Source organism: Pteropus alecto, unplaced genomic scaffold (assembly GCF_000325575.1).
Source record: "Pteropus alecto unplaced genomic scaffold, ASM32557v1 scaffold205, whole genome shotgun sequence".
In the NCBI taxonomy this organism is placed as follows: domain Eukaryota; kingdom Metazoa; phylum Chordata; class Mammalia; order Chiroptera; family Pteropodidae; genus Pteropus; species Pteropus alecto.
In genome coordinates, this window is record NW_006436672.1 from 199,964 (window position 1) to 214,344 (window position 14,381).

The following is a 14,381-nucleotide window of genomic DNA, read 5'->3' on the forward strand; positions in this document are numbered from 1 at the left end:
AAAAAAAAAAATTTTCTTTTTGCTTTTCCTCCGCCGTTTTTTTTTTTTTTTTTTGGATGGAGAGCTTTATTATGTAACAGTTCTTTCAGTGTTATTCTTTTTAAAGTATGTGGAATATTCCCTTGTTAAAATTACAGTCTGAGAGCGAACCAAGAACATTCAGGACACACAGAGGGCACTGAGGAATGCTGGAATATTCCATGGATACTTGTCATCTGAAGAAAAGGGAGAGGAGGAATCTGAATTCCAGAATCTGCAATTTACCTTTAAAACATCGTTCTCATCCTCCTTATTCATGCCTTGCATGTGTAAAGCCCTTCGAAGTTTTGTTCAAAAATATCTATTGAGCTCCTTCTACACGCTTACACGCTGGGACCTCCAGATGGACATTAACCCCTCTGACAACACGAAGTAGAGCAGTGTGGAGAGGTCATGCGACTGATCCAAAGCCACACAGAAAGTTTCTGAGCACCTGTCGCTCCTCTAAGATTGACCTGCCCTTCCCTCATAGATACTTCATGTCTCCTTCCCTGCTTTGTTCTTCTCTCTTTAGCAGGAAAGATAAATATTTCACTTCTTTATCTTGCTTATTTTCTGCATGCCTCACTATGGTGCAACCTCCACACAGGCCGGGATGTTATCTGTTTTGTTCATCACTGTATTCTCAGTGCCTATAACAGCAATATTATTTGTTCACTGATGAATGTCACCAGCCCCCTTAATGGACTGAGTCAGATTCAGAAGTCAATGGAAGGAGCAACTCCAGAGTACCCCCCTGTTTTTGTTACTGGACCGAACCGGGTCCAGTTACTCAGTGGTTGCCAGCCAAAAGACAAGGTGATTTTATGAGAAGGAAATTTATCGAGAGCCAGCAAGCAAGAGACACACTGGGGATCACTCCTAGAGCAATGTGTCTTCGAAAGCAAAGGATTGGATTAGCCTCATTCAGAGAAATCAAACATAAACATCAAGGTGAGCTTCCTCATCACAGGTATAGGTGGGGACATTCCTGCACCTACGCAGTTAGCAAACATGCCTATACATATATCACATGTTCAAAAATAGTGGAAAACTCCCACCCCTGGGAGGAGAGTTTAGGATTATAACGAGGGTAAAATGAGAAAAGTTCATGAGATCAGCAGAGGGTCCTCTAGGCTGCTTGGGCCAGCCCTGAGCGTGTTGAACTAGATTCTTCCCCTGGTTCTGTAAATTATCTCATCTCCTTGAAAAGACAGGTCTGACAACTGTCAAAGTTAGGGATGGAGTAGGTATGGAAGAAAGTTTAAGTCTCAGCCCTTCTGTTAAAATCTGAGCAAATCACAGGATGTGGTTAGAACACCTTATAATAATTAGGGTGATCTAAGTGGGTTTACAGGTTAATCTAAGTAAAGTTATGAATTCTAAATAAAAGTCTGTGCTAGGCTACCTGTAAGGATGTATATGTATCACATATATATGTTAGGTTACATTCTGACTAGAAATCAGAACCAAAACAGAACAAGAATTAAACATGAACCACTTTCTGAATCCAGCTTTGTTCCTGTGGTGTCCCCTCCAGAAACTGGGTAGCAGAGAGTTAAAAACAGCATTTCTCTATTTTTCAGTGTAAAAATGAAACCTGGGAAAAGAGTCAGTGGGGCTGCTTTCGTGGCTGAGAAGTCAGAAGGCTGGCCTTCCTGGCCCTCCCACATACCTGGCCTCAGCCAAGGGTAGAAAGGATGCTGCTCAGTCATTACCGCAGGTGGGGTGAGATTGCGTGACCTGCCCAGAATACAGATCAGGTGACTGGATTGTCCTTCTGAAACTAATTTTTGTGTCCCAGGGCTGAAGCACAATACTTCAGGGAGGAACTATGAGGGACCATCCACATGCCATAAACGGGATTTCCGAACAGGTCAACAAACAACCAAAATTCCAGGCTCACAGAGGAAAAAAATCTGGAGTCAGGGGAGCTGATTGCCTCCAAGATTTTTCGAGAGCAGAACCAGGTATTTCCTGCTTAGGCTCAGCAGGCAACAAGGAAGAGAAACTGACACTGGATATTGCCTGATGCCACAGGAGCCCTCAAGATCCTCAGCAATGCCTGCGATCTCTGGGGTCTGGTGAGTTTCCAGCCCCGGCAGACAACCCAGTTAGGTCATACGTTAACTACCTTGACCACATATGGCAGGTCGGGGATGCTGGTAAGCCCTAAAATTATGGAGAACAGAATGCCTGCTATCATGCAAACATGTGGACTCTTGCTCCAATGTGGTGTAAAAACTTGAAAAGGAAGATTTTCTGAAGCCCAGATGCCTGTCGAGGGCCACATCTGGGTTGCTAATTGCCACACTAAAGTGGTGGAACATTCTAGAAAGTGAACATTCTAGACAAAGTTGAGAGAGGATCTGAGAAGGAATCCATCTGGGCCTTTACCAGATCTTCAGCCTGTGAGAACTTCTCGCTCAGACCCCCGCAGTTGACCTGTCCAACAAATCAAAGGCCACCAGTTTCTCTTATCCATCTTGCCGTTTGTCAGAAGTGTTTACTTACGTTCAACAATAAGAACCAATGCCTCAAGTGTCTGGGAGGGCTGCCATGCTGACACCCAGAGGAAGAGAAGCAGAAGTCACAGCTTCCACCAGCAGACCCTGTGGACTTCACGGGCCCTATCCTAGGAAAGGAGAGCAAGGAGCCTGGACTCCAGAGTCCATAGTCCATCAGCACCAACTAGTCATGACCTTGGGCTCATTAACCTTAGTTCTCTAAGCCTCAACATTTCCTCATCTGTAAAATAGAGTTGATCATAATTCCTACTTCACAGCCTCATCGTGAGTCTTAGAGGAAATAACGAATGTAAAGTTCTTAGCAAAGTGCCTGGCATATATTGATGGCTCCATCAATGTCAGCGACTGTTTTATTTAGTTTAGCCCGACTCCTAAGCTCACCTGATCGAGGTGAATGACACAGTCTCTCATCTAAGCAGTGGCTAGGTTTTAGAATTACTCTGACGACTGTGAACCTCACACATAATCTGGGGCGACTGGGGTGGAAGTATTCATTGTGGACTGGGATCCTGGGGAATTTGGTATGGCTGGAGAGCAGGGCCGTGCGAATGTGGTGCCCTGGAAGCAGTAGGGGACCGACTCAGAAGGATCCCGGTTGCCAGTGTAAGGGGGATGTGATGGCTAATTTTACGTGTGGACCTGACAGAGCTAAGGGATGCCCAGATAGCTGGGAAACGTCATTTCTGAGTGTGTCTGTCAGGGAGTCTCTGGGAGAGATTGGCGGTCACATCAGTAGGCTCAGTAAAGATCTCCCTCCCCACTGTGGGTGGGCCTCATACGATCCTTTTAGGGCCTAAATAGAACAAAAAGGCAGGGGTAGGGAGAATTCACTCTCTCTGCTGGAGCTGAGACATCTGTCTTCTGCCCTCAGGCTTCGGGGCTCCTGGTTCTTGGGCCTTTAGACTCAAAGTGAATTACACCACCAGCTTTCCTGGTTCTCAGCTTTCAGGCAACAGATGGTGGGACCTCTCGGCCTCCATAACCGCATGAAACAACTCCCATAGTAAATCTCCCATATATACCTATCTCTATCTATATGCATAGATCCTGTTCGTTTCTCCGGAGAACACTGACTAATACCGGCGGCTTCGATTCACTTTCCCAAGTGTACCCTACCTCCTTCTCTTGGCCACAAATATAAGTATAAATAAACTGACTTAGGTAAGCTAGAGCAGCATTGTGATGGCTTCTTCGGTGTTTTCAATCATCTCTGGCTCCTTTAGAAACATTTCACTTTCACCTAAAAGATGAAAGATTCCCCCCATCCACAACCCCCATGGGCCCTTCTCTCTCCCCCTGTCCCTTCTTTTTCCCTCCCCTCCCCCTCCTCATCCCCCATCCAGCAGACTAACCGCAGGGGCAGCTCTAAAAATAGCTTGCCTTCACCAACCCCCCTAGCATGTAAATACATCTTTGTTCCCCGGCGGGCATTTAATAACTGTACTTTACAGAGAAACAAAAGCTGTAATCAGAGCCCAACAATAGAAGCGGCAGGCAGCTCTGAACAATACTCAGAATTCCCGTGGTGACTTCCACCCCCCAGCCACAGCTGTGAGAACCAGAAGTCTCAAGCACGAATTCCATTCACAATTATTCGCCTAGCCCCACTGTGGCTTATTGGAATCACGGCTTTCCGGCCTCCTCAGCGGGGCTTTCAAGATGCTGAAAGGGATGCCAAGCCTGGACCCCTACCAGGAGCAGGCAGGCCATGCAGGTGTGCATGGGGGGCTGGCGCTGAGAAGCCTGCAGAGTCGCACGGTGACAGAGCCAGACTGCCCGAGGCTAGAGACTTCAGCAGCCAGCGGTCTCTGCACCAGTGCTTCATGCAAGACTTCCTTCAGATAAAAGCGCTTTGCACTGACTTCCTTCTCGGCCCTGCAGTCTGTGCATTCCAGGATAAGCCCAGCAGCTGGCTTCTCCCAGCAGGTTCAAGGCTTAGAACCTCAGAGAGGGACGCTCTTTAAGAAGGACAACTCCAGTGGGTCTCAGGTTCTGTTACATGTTAGAGTCACTGGAATACTTAAAAAAAACATTTAGCACGAGACCCCCATGCCAGACCAGGTGAATTAGAGTCTCTGGCAATGAGGAATCAACATTGGTATTATTTTTCTCCTTTCTTTTCGTTTTGAAGTATAACTGAAATATAAGGTTATGGATTGAATATTTGTGTCCCTCCCAAAATTCATATATTGAACTCCCACCCACAATATAACTGTATTTGGAGATAGGGCCTTTTTGGATAATTAAGGTCAAATGAGGTCATAAGGGTGGGGCCCTAATCCAATAGGATTAGTGTACTTATAAGAAGAGACACCAGAGAGCTCACTCTTCTCCTTTCCCACAAAACAACGTAAAGACTCAGCTAGAAGGCAGCTGTCTGCAGCTGAGAAACAGTTCTCACCAGGCACTGAATCAGCCAGTGCCTTGATCTTGGACTTCTCCACCTCCAGGAGTGTGGGCAATACATTTCTATTTAAGCTACCCTGTCCATGGTATTTTGTTTCAGCAGCCCGAGCTGACCAAGACATATAGTAAAGTCTATGACTCTGAAGTATAAAGCCTGATAAAGTATGTCACCACCATCCACCATCCTAACAGCCCCCAAAGTCTCCCAGTGCCAGCTACAGGTAAGCACTATTTTGATTTCTATCACCGCAGATGAGTTTTGCCTGTTCTTGAACTTCATATGAATATAATTGCGCGCTATGTTATGTCTTCTTTGGGATCGAACTTCTTTTGCTCAGCATTGTACCACAGATTTATTGATGTTTTGTGTATCGTATTTGAACTTCATATGAATATAACTGCGCGCTATGTTATGTCTTCTTTGGGATCAAACTTCTTTTGCTCAGCATTGTACCAGAGATTTATTGATGTTATTGTGTATTGTATTCTATTCTATTGCTGTGTAATGTTTCATGTTACGAATAATGCACAATTTATCTATTCTCCCGTTGATAGACATTTGGTTGTTGCCACTGTGTCTTTTCTCGTGTTGCTTCCTCAGCCCAGAATGGCTTTCCCATCCAGCCCCCCGCCCCCGCCCCCTAATCTCTACAAATAAAACCTTCTCACACTGAGAGGTCAGCTTGAAGAACCCAGTCAAAACTCATCCTGAGCATCTTTCTGACCTTTCAAAGAGAAGTGACCGCCTCTCCTCTGTGGCCCCACTGGTCCCCATTTTGAAATTCTAAGGGCATCTCTGCCAAGGGACCATGATTTCTTCAAGGTCAGGAACCATATCTGAATCATCTCCGTAGCCTCAGCCCCTAGCACGGTGCCCAGGAGACAGGAGGAGTCTAACTAGGGACAGTCGCCTGTCTGAGGAGGCAGGTCCACCACCAGGGAGCAGACCTGGGCAGTCTGGTTTTGGGAAGGGAGGCTTGCAGAAGCGAGGCAGGTTCTAGGCCTAGAAAGGGCCTCGAGGCCCTGAAGGACAGCTCGACAGGAAGTCCAGTGGGACAAACTGGGCATGAGCATGGTGTGCGGCTGTCCAGGGCTCGCTCCGCGTGGCAGCCCAGGTGACTGAACCCTAAGCCCCCAGGATGCACAGCCCCACACACCTGAGGAGACGGGCTCAGGGGCCTGGGAGAAGGGGGCCCTTAGGCAGGGCATCGGTGGGTTCCGGGCTTTCAGGTCTTGGCACGGCCCAGAATTCTGTCTCAAGCACTGCAGCCTGGACCTGGTACCCCCTGATTGCCTCCCGCCTTCCAGGGGGACATTTGGAGCCACCCAGAAAGCTGACCAGAGGAGCTCCGCAAGGTCCATTGCATTTCCTGCTGCAAGTTCCTTTTCTCTGATCTCTCCTCCTTCATGTAAGTCACTTAAATAAGGCCATCGATATGGTTCTCAGTCCACTGAGGCAACCCAACGGCAGTACTCAGGAAGCCAGTCTCCGGATCGATAGCTCTTAATCAATTCATGCTTTTTGTCATAGAGAGGTGGTCAGCATTGTTTAGAAAATCTAAGCTTTTTGACCCATGATGCTGTTGCAAGGAGAGGCTATTGGCAACAGACAGACCGGAGCCTAAACCTGTTGCTTCCTGGCTGTGTAACTCTGAGCCACTCGCTCCAGTGTTCTGAGCTTCAGTTTCCTCATTGGCCAAATGCTATCTCAGTTGCACAGAGGTTATGAGGATAAGCAGGTGTTTAATGAGTGGCTGTTATGTCCCCCGGGCCATCGGAGGCGGCGTACGCCCCGATCCTGTGCTCATCATTTACTTCCTAACAACAGACAGGCTCTTCTCTGGACGCCACCCTGGTTATCCTGAAACGCCCTCCCCCACCTCACCCGGGCGCCCACGCCAGACTGTTTGTTTTGGATGCAGGAGGCCAGCCAGGGAGTGGCGGGCCTGCCCATGCGGTTCCTTGAAACAGAAGTTGCTCCCTGACTCATTGTGAGAGAAGCCAGCACATCCAAGCACCTACACAGACATGTCGGAGATAGGCTGCCCTGTGGGCAGGGCTGCTGGTGGGTGGGGTGGTGCACAAACTGAGTGATGGCGGACAGAGGGCCTGTAAGCCAGGCAGGAGACCTCGGCTGTGTCCTGGGAGAAACAGGGAGGTGGCACTGAAGGGTTTTAAATGAGAAAGGGACACAATCAGATTTGTGGCTTCGAAAAGTCCTTCTGGATCCTTGGATGAGTCTTTCAGAAGGGAAGGCCCCACGTATATTTCAGCATCGTCTCCTTCCTTTGCCCAACACAGGTTTTCTGCTCTAGCCAAACCCCTAAACGCCCTCCGCACCTCTGCCCTACCGGGGCTCTCTCCATCCGCCCTTCCCTCCTCCAGAGATTCTCCCCCGGCCCCCCACACCTGTTCCCTGCTCTCTTCCCAGAACCCAAGGTTCTCACCCACCCACCCAACGGCTAGAGCCACTCGGAACTTGCTGCCCCATGTGGCTAATTCTCGGAGCCCACGACGCTGTCGAAAGAACAAAACTTTTGCAATCAGAAGACCCTAGTTCAAGTTCACATTCTGTCCTTAGCAACTTACAGTCTTCGGCATCTCACTCAACCTCTCTGAGCCATGCTTTGCTCATTTGCACAATAGGGCAATATGACACATCTCCCAGGATTGTGGTAAGTATCAACGGAATGTAAAAAGCACTCTGTAAATAACGACTTTGAACACAAACTAGAAAAGCCATGGCTACAGAACCCGGAAAACCCAGGGCGGGACCCTGGCACTGCCTCCTACGGATGACTATCTCTAGACAGGTCGCCCAGTCTCTCTGGGCTTATTCTCCTCTTCTGTATGTGGGGAGCTTAGAACCTGCCTCTGAGATTAAGATGAAGATCGAATGCGTTAAGGGATTGGCACCGCGCCTGGTACATAGTAGCCTGGCAATGAATGGTGGTGCCCTGCCCTCCTCACTGCCAAACAACAGTGCTTTGGACATGGGAGTACGAACGTGTCTTTTGCTTGCCTGGCTAATTTAATTACAGACCCTCAAATAAAGGGATGGATGCAGAGGTGGGTGGGAGGGTAAGTGGTTGATGGATGGACAAATGAATGTCTAACTGACCAGATGAATGAATGAATGAATGAATGCGGGCGACCAAACTGATAGCTGAATAAAGTCAAGGAGCAAATGAAAGCTTCAATGAATGAGCAAAGAATAGAGTGAGTGAATCATTAAATGAGTGACAGCGGGGACAGGCGGTAGAGGCCTGTTCTCCTTTGGCCCAGAGGTCCCTCCTCCCCGCGCCCCCACCCTAACCCTCTGGCCTTTAAGGTAGGAGTAAAGCACTAGTTATCTTCTAGGCTCTCCTTAGTGGCAGACAGATGTCCCTGCCAGGTAACCAGGGCAACCAGGTTCCTGAGCAGAAGCAGCACTTGGCTCCATGAAAGTGAATCCAGGCCTATCTTGGTGACAAGGTCAACTTTCTGGGGCTGTGTAGACTAGAGGAAGTGCCCGCTCTGAGCAGTCGGTGGGCACGCTCAGGCCAGGCGCTCTCTGCGTCCAGGCTGGGGCTGCATCCTCGGCAGCCGCCGACCTCCTATTTGGGAAGCGGGGGGTCGTCATTTGCTTCATTAGAGAAGATGCAACTGGCACGAGCAAGCTAAGAAAATGGGTCTGAGGAAGAAGACATCTGGAGAGAGGTGGGCCACGGCCCCCGGCCTGCTGACTGTGAGCCTGTGGGCCAGGAGATGGCTCGGTCAGTCACGGCAACCCCCTTGGGGCAAGGAACAAAGACCTGCTGGCAAAGGCATGATTCTCTGGGAACAGAGGAGCCAGTCACAGTGCTGGTTTCTTTCTTATAACCATGCTCGGAGGCAGCCAGGCAGTGCCCACCCACCCCTCTGCCAACCCTTACGCAGATAAAGAGGCCCAGTTAGGGAAGAAGACTGGCCCGGGATTCAAGAGCAAAACAGCAGAGCAAGGAAAACCCCAGTCTCTCCACACCCCAACCCTTCTCTCCAGGCTCTCGTATGCAGCTGAGACCCACGTTCAGTTAAATTAAAGGTCCTCATTAACATCCCGAAACAGTCCAGCCAGGCCTGCCAGCTAGCTGTTATCCGCTACCGGATCTTCCTCTCCAGACTTTTTTGCATCTAGCCTTTCACCACGTCTTTAAGGCAACGAAAGAACTGCGGCCTTGGAATCTCTCGCTGGGAACCCAGATGAGCAGAGCAGAGCGAACCGCCTCGCGGGCCAGGCGCTGCTTTGGGTTTAGACTCTGTGTTTTGTATGTTGTCTCATTGAGAGCTGACAACAGCCCAGTCAGGTATTTCTTCTGCTTCACAGATGAGGAAACTTGAGCTCATGCACCTGAGAGATGGAAGAGTCTGGACTCAAGGCCTGAATTTCTTCCTACTCCAACCACGCCTCATGGACATAAACAAGGCCTGAGGTTAATGGAAACGCACGCACGCAGGCACACACCAGTTCGTCGCAATGTCATAATCCCTCATGCACAACTCTCCGATGGGAAAAGCAAATCCTTGCTCATCAAAACCAAGGATAATGTCACCGGACCCGCGTGTGCTCATCTAATTTACTTGCATGAAATGGGGCCTCCTAGGATATATTAAGAGTTGGTGATTTCATTGCCTAGCTCATTGGCTGTAGATTCATATATTAAAGAATAAAGAACACTTTTAAGATTCTCATCTTAAACAAACTGCCCACTAATCTGCACCATGCTCTCTAAGGGTGCTCTGTGGACCGGTACCAGTACACAAATATTTATTATCCACCCTCAATGGGACACGTGCGGACACTGAGGGTCAACATTTAGACACGTGCACAGCTTTTTGATGTTGTTAAGACGTACAAGTGCACGGTCGGGGAGGTTGCATTTTGGTCTGTTTCTGTAATCTCTCCTCCTCCACAGTATCTTATGAAGAGTCAGTCTGAGATGGATTGGGGAGAAAATAAAAAACTGGTCCCACCACAGGCAAGCATTGCCTCTGAGGCCTGTGAGAGACTCCGACCGAGAACGTTTGGGATTTTGAGGACTGGCTATCAACTTCCAGGTGATGACCTTGAATAAGCAGAGGCTTTCCAGCCCTCTCTCCCCTCTCCCATGTCCCCTTGTGGTGCTACAAATTTGAAATTCTTGGATGACTCAGAACCCCCTGTTCCGAGAAAGGTGTTCAGAGGTACACTTACAGCGATGCTAAGATCTTTTTGTGAAATTTTCCTAAATACGGGGTGACCAGGAGGAACCTTCCCAAATAGCCTTCATATCCGCCCGGAGGTGCCAAGCTTGAGAAGGGAGAACAGGCGGGCGGTGGTGAGCGTGGGAAGATGCGCTCTGTAGCAACGCCGCAGAATAAGGCCGAGGAGGAGAAAGGAGGCAGAGAAAGACCCCAAAGCAGAAGCACCCCTCGCTTCCTCCTCCCTCGCCCACCCCCAGTCTCTCTGGCACCCTCCGAGAAGAGTAAACTGAAATGTGGCAGGAGAACCAGGCCGACTCTTCCAGAGTTTTCCACTGACCCTCGCTCGGGCCACCCCCATGGAAAACCACTTCATGGGCTCCCCGAGTCTTTTCCACTTGGCTGGTTTCTGATATTTTCCGGCCCAGCGAGCAGTGGACTCAGATGCTGTGGATGTGCAGCGGGGAAGAAAATCGAGTGGCAGGGCAGAGCGCGCCTGGAGGGGTGCAGGGAAGCCGCCCGAGGGGGTGACCCGGGGCTGAGACCTGAGCGATAAGCAGAGGCCCGCCGTGCGAGGGTGGGGAGGACGGAGACTGTTCCAGGCAGAGGACCAGAGGGTGCGAGGGCTCCACGTGGGACAGGGTTTAATGCGTTAAAGCAGCAGAAGGAAGCTCAATGTGCTGGGGCGTGTGGAGCAAGTGAGGACACAATGGGAGGTCCCCGAGTGGCGAAGGTGGGACCCCAGCATCTTGGTCAAGGTGAGGAGCGGAGACTGCGTTCATCGTGTCTGGTAGAGTTGAAACAAGATCATAACAGGATACCCAGTGAAATTCGCATTTCAGATAAGTTTTGGGTCATGCTATCTAAAAATTTTTTTGGGGGGATTATCTGGAATTCGAATTTCACTGGGCATCCTGTCTAGTTATTTGCTAAGTGTTATTTCTAACTCCTATTTGGAATACTTTAAAGGGTGAAGCAACAGAGGGGCGATTTGATCTGATTGATCCCCTTTTTGCGTTGTGTGACTCATGGGCAGGAGTGGGGCGGGAGAAGTGGGGATGGCAGCCGATCAGGAGAGAGAAGAGGCTACGGACCAGGCCGGCGGCCCGGGAGTGAGGCCAAGCAGGTGAGCGTACACTCACCGCAGACGAGGCTCGAAGCCCGTCCAGTGAGGGTCTGCCGACCGAGTGAGCACTTGAGCAGAGAGAACATCACTTCTCTCCCCAGCCCTTGATGGGAGGCATCCTTGCCTCCAGCGGCAGCGCTCCTGGGTTAACAAAACTCCGAGACCTGGAGCACAAGAAGCCTTGTGACATCCAGCATCTCACTCAGCCACCACACGTGATGGCTCTCCGGGTGACACAGAATGAGAGTGGCAGAGAGGAGGAGTTCCCAGAGAATCACGCGTGAGCTCCAGTGAATAAGCCACGTTACAGATGTGAGGTGTGGTCACAGCTGCTCCGGGGGTAGAGCGTCTGGAGAACAGCTGTACTGGAGAGAAACTTGGGTGGATGGCAACAGTTGGGCCGTGCAGTGACCTGAGGGTCCCCAGGCCTCGTCAGTGAGGTGGGGCACCATCACACATTTGCCTAAATGCCAGTGGCTTGTGTTTACTCCCCAGACGCATTGCATTATTTCTTTGGAGGAGTTTCTGGGAAAATCTGGGTCTTTACCTCTAATCTCTGGGTGATATCTGCTGCCTGCATGGCCCCAAAGATGGTGTTTCTCCACTGCCACCTGGTCAGTGACCCGGGCCAAAGTTGAGGCAGCCCAGCAGTCTTGAGATGAAGCCCTTGGGGGCGAGAACATGCCAGGCAGTGTCTACTGAGTTGCAGCCAGGCCACGTTACGTGTAGAAATGGGGCAAATGTTCCCTACTGCCTTCTGTATTCTGCCTTGTCACTGGGCCCCGAAGAAGCACAGCTTGGACTCACGAGGCCATCAGAGTCCCTTGGAAAACAGTTTCCTCAGCTCTGCCTGGAGACTGTCCCCACTGGACTGGGGCTCGAATCTGGGTGACCGGGCACACAGCCACTCACAGCCCTCCTTGGGGGCACCTTCCCTCCCTGCAAATAAGCTCATGCAAATAGACACCTGACACCTTACTGGCTCATCAGGCACGCCCACTCTATTTGGGCTCATCTGGCTCTGGCTACATTATAGAAAATCTTTCCATTTGTACAGGATTTTATGTTTACATATCATCCTGTATTTGTTTCCTGTGCCTGCTGTAACAAATTACCACAAACCGAGAGGCCTAAAAAAACAATACACATTTATTGTCTTACAGTCTGGAGGCCAGAAGTCCGAAGTCTGTTTGACAGGGCTGAAGTCTTTGTTCCCCTTTTTCTTTTTTTTTTAACACCTACAGCACCTGGTCTTCCTAGGTGGTCTCCCATCCAAGTACTACCCAGGCCCGACCCTGCTTAGCTTCTGAGATCAGACGAGATCGGGCCCGTTCAGGGTATCATGGCCATCGATAAAAATCTGTTCCTTGCCTCCTCTAACTTCTAGAAACCGCTGGCATTCTCTGGCTTGTGGCCACATCCCCCAGTCTCTGTGTCCATAGACTCATCACCGTCTGCTTCTCGGGTCTGTCGCCTTCCACCGATGAAGACCCCTGAAACAGGCCCACCTGGATAACCCAAGATATTCTCCCCATCTCAAAACCCTCAAATAAATCACACCTACGAAGGACCTTCTGCCATACAAGGTAACATTCCCTGGTTCCAGAATTAGGACATGGATATCTTTGGGGCCATCATTCTGTCTACCACCCATCCCCGTTCATTACCTCATTTTATTATCACGATGGCTCTGAGAGGACGAGAAACCGTGGCTCAGAGAGGTTAGGTGATCTGCCGGGAGTCACACAGCCAGAAGGGTGTAGGGCAGGGGAGGCGGAACCCAGGTCTGTGTGGTTCCAACTGCAGGGAACAGATTATGGAACAGAGAGGACGACGACGCGTCTGCAACGCGAAAAACACCTGCTGCTTTTCTCTCCCTGATTTCTGCCCCTCCCCATGCCCGAGCAGGCCTTCGGTCCTCCTCTTTCTTTCAAGGGGTAAGAGTTGAGAGAGCACGAAGGGAAACACCTGCAGACTGTCCTAGTTTAAGGAGTGACCCACATTAGAAGGAAGAGCTAAGCAGGCCACAGCTGGGGCCCGGTCTTGACGGCAGTTCAAGAATGGTTCGCACAGCACGTGCAAATGCGGTTTGGTAAATGATTTTCTCAATTAACCCACGAGTTAATAAACTTCCTGTTACTTACGGAGCTGCTTCATATCCCCAAAACCTTCCACCTTGGTTCAACAGCCAGGAAAAGGGGAAAGAAACGGGACTCATCCCTTTGGCTCTGAACCAGCAGAAAAAAGACTTTAAAGCAATGTTATTTTGTTTTAAATCAGACATTGTAGATTTGATATTTAGTTGGTGTTGGAGGAGGACAGCAAGCATAATTCACTCCCTGGGTATCTCAAGGGCACATAAAGGAACAGTCACACCTGCTCAGGCCACAGTAAGACATCGAGTGACTCACGCTGAGCTTGTCGGGGGAGGCCAAGCAGTTGGCTGTGCTGTTCAGTGATGCAGAGATTAAAGAAAAGTTAATCATTGTGTTTGAGACTCACTGGGCCCTTTCTGGTGCGCCAGGCGGACACATGACAACTCACTGGCTGCCAGCCGCCGTCCCATGCATGCCTCCTGGCTTCCTGCTGTTTTTTTCTTCATGCTGCACCTGGACGTTCCCTCGCCGTAAAGGCATCTAAGGAGGAAATCAGGTCCCCTTGTTTGGGTGAGAAATGGCTCCGGGGAAGATGTCCCTGGGCGGCCGAGAAACCAGGAAAGCCTGTGCAGTGAAAGAAAGGTGGAAGTTACCTTTGCTGCAACTCACACCAGCTCTGAGAGTGGATGAACCTGCCTCTCAAACGTCAGCAGCTGGCCGGCGGGAAATGGCTCGGACACAGAGAAGCAGAGGATTGTGGGTGAGAAGAGAAATGATGACATCCAGTCCCAGGGAGCAGTGTAATGTCGAAGTTGCCCATGCCTTCGGACTCGTCAACTTCATATTAAAATAGATTTAAAATACGCAGATTTCAATGGGGTCGTGTGTGCTTTTAGAAATTGCTTTGTTTTTCCAATGAACACTATGTTCTGGAAATGTTGCCACTACAAGGCTTCAACAGTAACTCCTCATTGATTGCACTGTCTACGTCCGAGGTGCTGTACTCTG

The 14,381-nt window shown here is 49.9% G+C and overlaps 1 long non-coding RNA gene and 1 pseudogene across 1 annotated transcript; one reads left to right on the forward strand and one right to left on the reverse strand.

The window, feature by feature from the left end:
- Positions 1 to 66: 66 nt before the first annotated feature.
- Positions 67 to 5,295, forward strand: LOC112481163. Its single transcript, XR_003046816.1, has 3 exons — positions 67 to 972; positions 1,605 to 1,741; positions 1,823 to 5,295. It is a non-coding gene; the product is annotated as an uncharacterized LOC112481163 (long non-coding RNA).
- A 7,217-nt stretch (positions 5,296 to 12,512) lies between these two features.
- LOC112481167 lies at positions 12,513 to 12,631 on the reverse strand (annotated as a pseudogene).
- Between the last annotated feature and the right edge of the window lie 1,750 nt (positions 12,632 to 14,381).